The 8,131-nt window shown below is 38.5% G+C and overlaps 1 non-coding gene across 1 annotated transcript; it reads left to right on the top strand.

Moving 5' to 3' along the window:
* Positions 1-4,291: 4,291 nt before the first annotated feature.
* Positions 4,292-4,398, top strand: LOC141610048 (small nucleolar RNA R71). Its single transcript, XR_012527942.1, has one exon. It is a non-coding gene; the product is annotated as a small nucleolar RNA R71 (small nucleolar RNA).
* The last annotated feature ends 3,733 nt before the right edge of the window (positions 4,399-8,131 follow it).

Here is an 8,131-nt window from a genome sequence, read left to right as displayed (position 1 = left end):
GTAATCATTTTCCGCCTTGGCATTTTCGGGGTTGAACTCGTGGTATTCAAATGGATAAGGTGGGGTGATAATGGAGGAGGAGGGCTCGGCAACTTCTTCCCCTTGGTGTTGAATGATGTACTCGGTCTCTTCGGAGAGTGGGAGAAGGTAGTTCGGTCGATGAACATTCAATCGGCAAATTTTGCTAGGCAAAATGAGGGATCTAGCTTCATTTGTCAACCACCCAAATTTGTTGTCAAGAGTATCGTTCTTGACCCATTTGAACTTTAGAATCATGGTGGGCAAATCAATAAGATGGCCTCCTTTTACCGGTGTATAAGTGTTGTTCTTGTTGAAATCCCGGTTAAAATGCTTAGCCAAATAGGTAACTAATCCTCCATTGGCAATAAAGGTCGTGCCTTCTTTGCCACAATCAACATTAAGCCATCGATCAACCAAAAGTCGTAAAGCATTGTATGGCTTGGTAAATTCTCTCCCAATGCTCAAAGCCGACTCAAGAAGGATAAAATAAAGTTTGGTAAGATGATTTGTGCCATTTCTAGCTATCAAAGTATTCCCAATGACCTTATGCCATACTCTAATTCCCGGATGGTGGACTAAGAAAGCACGATAATCATGAAAACGTGTGAATTTCCTTCCGGAAATTGCCATCCAAAGAGGAGCGGGGTCATACTTGGTAGGCATCTTTGTAAATTTCGCACTATCACTAAGGCCAAATATCTTACCCAATTCGTCATAAGATAAGCATCTATCAACATTTTCAAGACGAAACTCAATAATGGTTCGGGTCTCAACCTTTGTGACTTTCAAAGAGCTCAAAAACTCTAAGGTGAGGGAAGAGTATGTCAATTCTTGCATTGTAAACAATTTACTCAACCCCATAGACTCGAAAAAGGTTTTAGTTTGCTCAAGGACGCCCAATTTTGACAATGCATCTTCACATATGAACTTAGTAGGCATGATAGTTTTCTTAGCAAAGGAAATAAATTTCTTCCTATGGGAGTCGGAAGTGAAGATTACCTCCGGATAGTCTGCTAATTGTTCAATGACCGGAGTGGTAGAAGTAGTAGCTTCCATAGGAGGATTTTGTTCTTGAATCTCCAACCTTGACTCATGGACTACCAATGCCTTCGATGTTTGCTTATCAAGAAGGGCTTGTTGCCTCTTAGAAAGGGTTTTCTTTTGGGGTGCCTTGTTTCCACCTTTTGTTCTTGCCATACTCCTTTGCTTAATTACACCAATGAAAGATTGAAATATTCAATTTCTAGTAATGCCCAAATCGATTTAGGATGAATGAAACTTGCCTCGTATCCCAAAAATCGACTCAAAACTTGAAGATTTTGGTGTTTGAATCACTTGTTGATGCTAAAGGAGTGATTAATTTTTGTTTTGAGGAAGTTTGGATTTGATTTGGTTGATTTTGGTTGAGGAATTTGCTTTTTGTTGATGGAGAGGATGAGGGTTTTGGGTAGTGTTTGTGTTTTGAAAGAATGAAAATGAATGGGAAAGGAGGGTTTAAAGAGAACCGTTGGTTTTAAAATGCAGAGGGAGACGAGTGGACCTAGTGTCAGGATGCTCGGATTCTTCAAAAATTGGGTTCAGGTAAAGACGCCATGGGACGAGCGGATTGCAGGAAAGACGAGCGGATTCTTTGGCTAAGACGAGCGTCTTTGGCTTAGAACGCTCGGATTCCTTTCCAGTGAAAAATCCCAAATTTTAGCATTAAAAAGACGAGCGTCTTTCCTGTTGGACGACCGTCCTGACTGAGACGAGCGGATTCCTGGCTTGGACGCTCGGATTCTCAGTCAGACCCAAAATATGTTTTCTGCAGCTTCACAAGACGAGCGTCTTGTGACTTGGACGCTCGGGTTCTTTCAGGACGAGCGGATTATCCCTCGGGCCGCTAGGATTCTTCCTTGACCACACAGATTCAGGTCCATCCGTGGGTGCTTCGTAACCCGTGTCAATTCATTCCTCAATTCTCGTGTTCTTCATTGTAGGGGCACTACAAAGGCATGAATAGCCTAGGCAATTGCTATCCCCACACTAAGGAAAAGCTCTACACATCAATAAACTGATAAGTCCCTCCCTCACTTCTCTCAAAATGATGAAAATCTTAATCAAGGCATAAAAATGTAAATCCAAAGATGACAAAAATGCAATACAATAATTGAAATGCAAGTTCAAGGTGTTGTTGATGTTACTCAACACCTTGAAGAAGTAGTCGAAAGCTTGCTCGTTATCATGATAAAGATCTTCAATAGACCTTTGCACTTGTTGTTCTCCATGATGGTCTTGGGCCATAGCATTACCAATATAGGGATTGAATATCCCTTCGAACTCATCATCCCAAAGACCGCATACTTCGTCGACTTGATCACTAAAAATGTCTTGAGTTGATGAAGACAACTCTCCTTCTTTCTTGTCTTGGCCAATGAGGCCTTCTTCTTCACTTGTCATGGATGAGCTTTTCAAGCTCTCATTGTTGCAATTTCCTTGCTCTTTTGATGGAGCATCATCCACTTTATTTTTCCATTGAAATTCCAACTTCTTTCTATCATGTTTCCGACTATAGTGATCAACCATAAAGCATGGCTCATGCAATCGGGGAGCTCTCATAGTCTTGTCAAGATTGAAAGTGATGGTTTTATCTCCCACTTCAAGGGTGAGCTCTCCATGTTTTACATCGATCACCGCTCCCGCGGTGTGCAAGAATGGTCTTCCTAAGATAATAGGAATGTTGGAGTCTTCTTCCATGTCAACAATAACGAAATCCACCGGCATGAAGAATTTTCCAATTCTCACGGGAACATCTTCCCATACCCCTGAAGGTGTCTTTGTTGATCTATCCGCCATTTGAAGCGTGATGTTGGTGCATTTGAGTTATCCCATTCCTAGCCTCTTGCTAACCGAATATCGCATGACACTAACGCTTGCCCCAAGGTCACATAAAGCCTTGTTGATTGTAGTGTCACCAATAGTGCATGGAATGGAGAAACTTCCCGGATCCTTGAGCTTTGGAGGTGAACTCCCTTGAAGAATAGCACTACTTACTTTAGTGAAAGTAATAGTCTCAAGCTTCCGGATTGATTTCTTCTTTGTAAGAATACCCTTTATATACTTTGCATAGGCCGGAACGTGATTGATTAATTCCGTGAATGGAATCGAGACTTCTAAATTATTCACAATCTCCATGAATTTTCCAAGTTGGTCATCAAACTTAGGCTTAGCTTGACGACTTGGAAAAGGAAGTCTAATCACAATGGGTTCCTTCTCTTTGGCCTTTTCTTCATTCTTCTTTGAAGCTTCTTGATTGTTGGGTTCTTCTTCCCTAGAGTTTTCAATAAATCTTTCCTTGTCACTAGCATTCACAACATCTTCATCAACGGGTTTCTTTGGCCCTTCATACCTTGTACCACTCCTTAAATGGATGACACTCACCGATTCTTGTCTTGGGGGATTACCTTGGGGTGGTAACTGCCCCTTTTGTTTTTGTGAACTTGAAGATGCTAATTGAGACATTTGGGCCTCCAACATCTTTGTGTGGGCTAGGATGTTGTTGATGGTGATGTCTTTTGCTTGGCTATCCTTTTGCATTAGACTGAAAAACTCTTGTTGGTTCTTTTACATTTGAAGGACCGCTTTTTGAACATCAAAACCTTGGTCATTTTGTTGATTGTATGGAGTTTGATTTTGGTAACCTTGGTTTTGGTTGTAAAAGGGTCGTTGATTTTGGTTTCTCATTGGAGGTGGGGTGTATGTTGGTTGAGGGTTTTGAACATTTTGACTTTTGTATGAGAGATTTGGATGGAATTTGGTGTTTTCATTGTAATAGTTGGAATAAGGGGTACCGCTCTTGTATGCTTGAAAAGCATTCACTTGCTCACTTGTTCCCCTACATTCACTTTGATCATGTCCCAAAGTTCCACAATTCTCACATACTCCACTTGGAATTGATGAAGATGCCACCATGGCATTAACATGTTGCTTTGGTGATTTTGAGGCTTCTTCAAGTTTAGCCATAGCCTTCTCAAACTTCAAGTTGATGGTATCAATATGAGCACTAAGTTGAGCACCCAATTGAGTAATAGAGTCCACTTCATGCTTTCCTCCTCTAGTAGCCTTGCGAGGTCTATTATATTGTGAGTTATGGACCGCCATTTCCTCAATCTTGTTCCAAATTTGATAATCGTCAACTTCGGTGAACATACCATTTGATCCCATGTTGAGAATGTTTCGGGAGTCTTCATAAAGACCATTCCAAAATTTTTGTACCAAGAACCACTCGCTAAGTCCATGATGAGGACATGAGCGACAAGTTCCTTTGAATCGCTCCCAAGCTTCATACAAAGATTCTTCATCCCTTTGCTTAAAACCCGTGATTTGAGCTCTTAGCATGTTAGTCTTTTCCGGAGGGTAGAACTTTTTGTAGAAAGCAAGAGCCAACTTCTTTCAAGAATCGATACCAAGAGTATCCTTATCAAGGCTTTTTAACCATTGTTTCGCGGTACCAATTAGAAAAAAAGGAAATAAGACCCATCTAATTTGGTCTTGAGTCACTCCGATTTGTGAAATCGCATCACAATAGTCACAAAAAGTCTCCATGTGAAAATGAAGGTCTTCACTACGCATCCCCACAAATTGGCTTCTTTCGACTAATTGGATAAATGCGGATTTTGCAATGAAGTTTCCGGTCAAGTGTTGTGGTGTGGGAGTACCATTGGGTAGGTTCTCCTCGGTTGGTACGGAATGTGATGAAAACTTAGGCATTGTGGGTTGATTGTGTGGTTGATTTTGTGTTGGGTTCTCCTCACCTTCTCTTGCAAAAGGGTTAATAAACTCAATAGTATTTGGTTGAATATCTACAACCTCACCAATACCTCTCAAAGTATTTCTAGCAAGTCTTCTATTTGTTATCAAAGTTCTCTCAATTTCGTGATCAATGGGTAACAAGTTACCTTGTGATCTTCTAGACATGCAAAATATCAAACAACTCGAAAACAATTAGAACAAACCTTGAGGAGTTTTACTTCCCCAAGGCAAAGAAAGACACAACTAAAAACAATCAAAGAAAATCAAATCAAGTTAACACCGTCCCCGGCAACGGCGCCATTTTTGGTCGGACTATATTTTTCGGTTACATGTCGTTAGGAGCACCTAGACCAAAACAATATTTATAACTTCACAAACTACTCTACTATTAGTAAAGAGGAAAGTAAAGGTCGGATCCCAAGGGACGGGTATTGATGTAGGATTTTCGATTGCAAGTAGTGGTGTCTAAGGGTGTCACAATTTGGGTTGAGATAAGAAGATCACTAAACTAAATAACAATGTAAATAAACAAGCAAGATGATTAAGATGAGATGTAAACAATTGATTAAAAGCACTAGAGTGTCATGGGTTCATAGGGGATTCATGGGAATTGATCATACAAACATATTCTCAAATTATAAGCAAGCAATTATTGTTGTGATAGGATCGAGTTGGTTTATATCTTACAATCCTAGGAAGGTTTGGGTCCCGGAGCTGAATCGATTAGATTGTAAAACACCTACAAGTTGACTTAATCCTCCCTACTCAACTATATGCATGGTCTAATGAGACTCGAGTTGGTTTATGTCTTACAAGTCTCATAGAAAAGGTAAGTGATGGGAAAAAAATGCAAGGATTCATAGGCTTGCATTTCATCAAACATAACATGTGCATAAGTTGAGATCACAACAAGCAAGCAAATAAATTATGTGAACATATTAGATTAAGCATGAATCATCCCCCATGTTGGTTTACCCTAATTCCCCATTAACCCTAGCTAAGGAAACTACTCACTCATTATCAAGTTTAACATGCTAACAAGGTTGTCAATCATATTAACAAAGCAAAACATGATGAATAAATGAAGATGATTAACAATAATTAAAAAGGGATTAAGAGAATTATACCTAATGATGATTCCAAAATAATAAGCAAAGAATAATAGAAGTACTTGATGAATGATTGGAAGATTGTCAATCCTCCAAATAAACCCCAAATAATCTTCAATTACCCAGAATAAATGATGAACAATAGAGAAATTAAGGAAATGAGATTTGTATTAATGCTTAATTAAAAGTTGATTACAAGATTAAAGAGAGATTAGAAGAACATAAATTATACTCAGGATTGATTATCATCTAATTAGTACAATCGGGTATTTATAGTAGGGATTAGGTACATAAATTAGGGTTACTAGGTCTTAAATGACGATTAAGACCCTTAAGAAAAGTTGAGGAAATGCTCCTCTCGAAGAAACATGCGAGTCTCCTTTTTGCTAGTCTTTTAGAAATATGCGCATCCCGAGTAGAACAAGGAGAAGGCGTGTTGTACTGGATGACAATCTGAGCGGCCAAGGGGTCGGGACGAGCGGATTGTGGGAGTTGGACGAGCGGATTGGCTGGAGGGACGCTCGGATTGTAGAGGTCGGACGAGCGTTCCGATGCTGCGACAGCCGGATTCTAGGTCAGCAAGCTTTTTCTTCTTTTCTTTTTTTCTTCCAACAATCCTCAAGGATTTTGTCGGAGATGCAAAGATCGTCTTCATCATTGCCCATTATTTACAAAGGCCTTCTAGTCTTGTCTTCACTTTGATGCTTGGTCATTAGATTCGATCAATTTAGCTCCATTTTGCCATTCATAATCCTTTTTCCATAAAAAGTCATGAATTAACTTGCTTTGAATACAAGATTTGCACATACCAAAAGATTCTCAATCAAATGGTTTTGGAGACTAGTCAAAACTAGTTTCTAAATGTGATTTTCAATCGAGAATTGAAAAATGATTGGGGTCACCAGATTGAGTCTTGTAAATATGACATTTATTTCTAGTTTGAATATAATTACCTTGATTTGTATGGTCTCACCATAAACTTAATCGTGGTATGTTAGGGCACAACGCTTGTTTTAATTGCATAATAGAAAAACCCTTTGAGTTTTATAAAAACTTGAATTATATTCTTATTTAGAGTTAGTGCACATCATAACAATTATAGAGGTACTTTTCTAAATATAAAACTAAAATAAGTACACTACAACATTCTTGCTAGTCGTCACACGATAATGCCAAATATTATGATGAAATCCACAAATTTGTATCAAATACTCATGATGTGGTAATTGGCAAGAATGCAATGTCAATGTCATAGATATTCAGGAAGGAATGTGTTGGAGTCACATGACCAACTTCCTAGATCTTTAATTATTTGGGGTTTGTCTCTATTTTAGAGTCTAACACTTTCTCTTTCGAGCCTAGTTCTACCCTTAACAATTAAGATAGGTACTTACTTCTTATTGCTCCCACTGCCTTCAAGAATTTCTACTTGATGAAGACTCGTCTTCATTTAAATTCCTAGTTAATCCTTCACAAGGGTTAACTCTATTGTGGTATTTGGTTAATCAAAAGTTTTAACAAATTAATTTACCAATTTAACATCGTCATGTTCTTAACAACTTAAGTGCTTGATGGCAATTGTTTAGGTTGAGCAATAAGACTTTTCAACCATGGATGTATAGAAGATATTATCAAAACATATTTTGACTAATCATTACTTCTATTCATACATCTTCAAAAGAAATCATACATAGGCATGTTAGGAATTTAAGATGCTAATCTTATATGACATAGGACAACTCCTATGGAGTTCTATGAAATAGAACGATTCCTATGAAACTAGTCCATGCCCTATTAAATGGTTCATTTGAGGATTTAGAAAGAGATTCTATTTGTCGTTAGTAATAGTGGTTTAGCGGAGACTCGTGTTACAATAGAATGATATCGTATATGAGTAGGAGCGATGATAAAGAACAATGTAAAACAATGAAATAGTGGGAACAAAAATATTCTTCGTTAATATATGAAAAACATTTTAGCATGTTTTAGCATTTATATAATGACTTCCACCCAATTATATAAATGATTCCGAGATCTAAATCCATATTAACTCGGGCACGGGGAAACCGATACATCCCTTACTAATATAACTCGGTGGGTTAACTCTTTAACCGATTCTACAATTAGAACTCTCTGTCGATGAAGTTACGTTAAGTTCATCTCTAGCCCCGAACATGAGACTAGTCTCCATATCCGTTGAGTTCAACCAA

This window comes from Silene latifolia, chromosome 10, assembly GCF_048544455.1.
Source record: "Silene latifolia isolate original U9 population chromosome 10, ASM4854445v1, whole genome shotgun sequence".
NCBI classification, from domain to species: Eukaryota; Viridiplantae; Streptophyta; class Magnoliopsida; order Caryophyllales; family Caryophyllaceae; genus Silene; species Silene latifolia.
The sequence above is the reverse complement of the archived record's forward strand: the minus strand, read 5'-3'. Positions and strand labels throughout refer to the sequence as shown.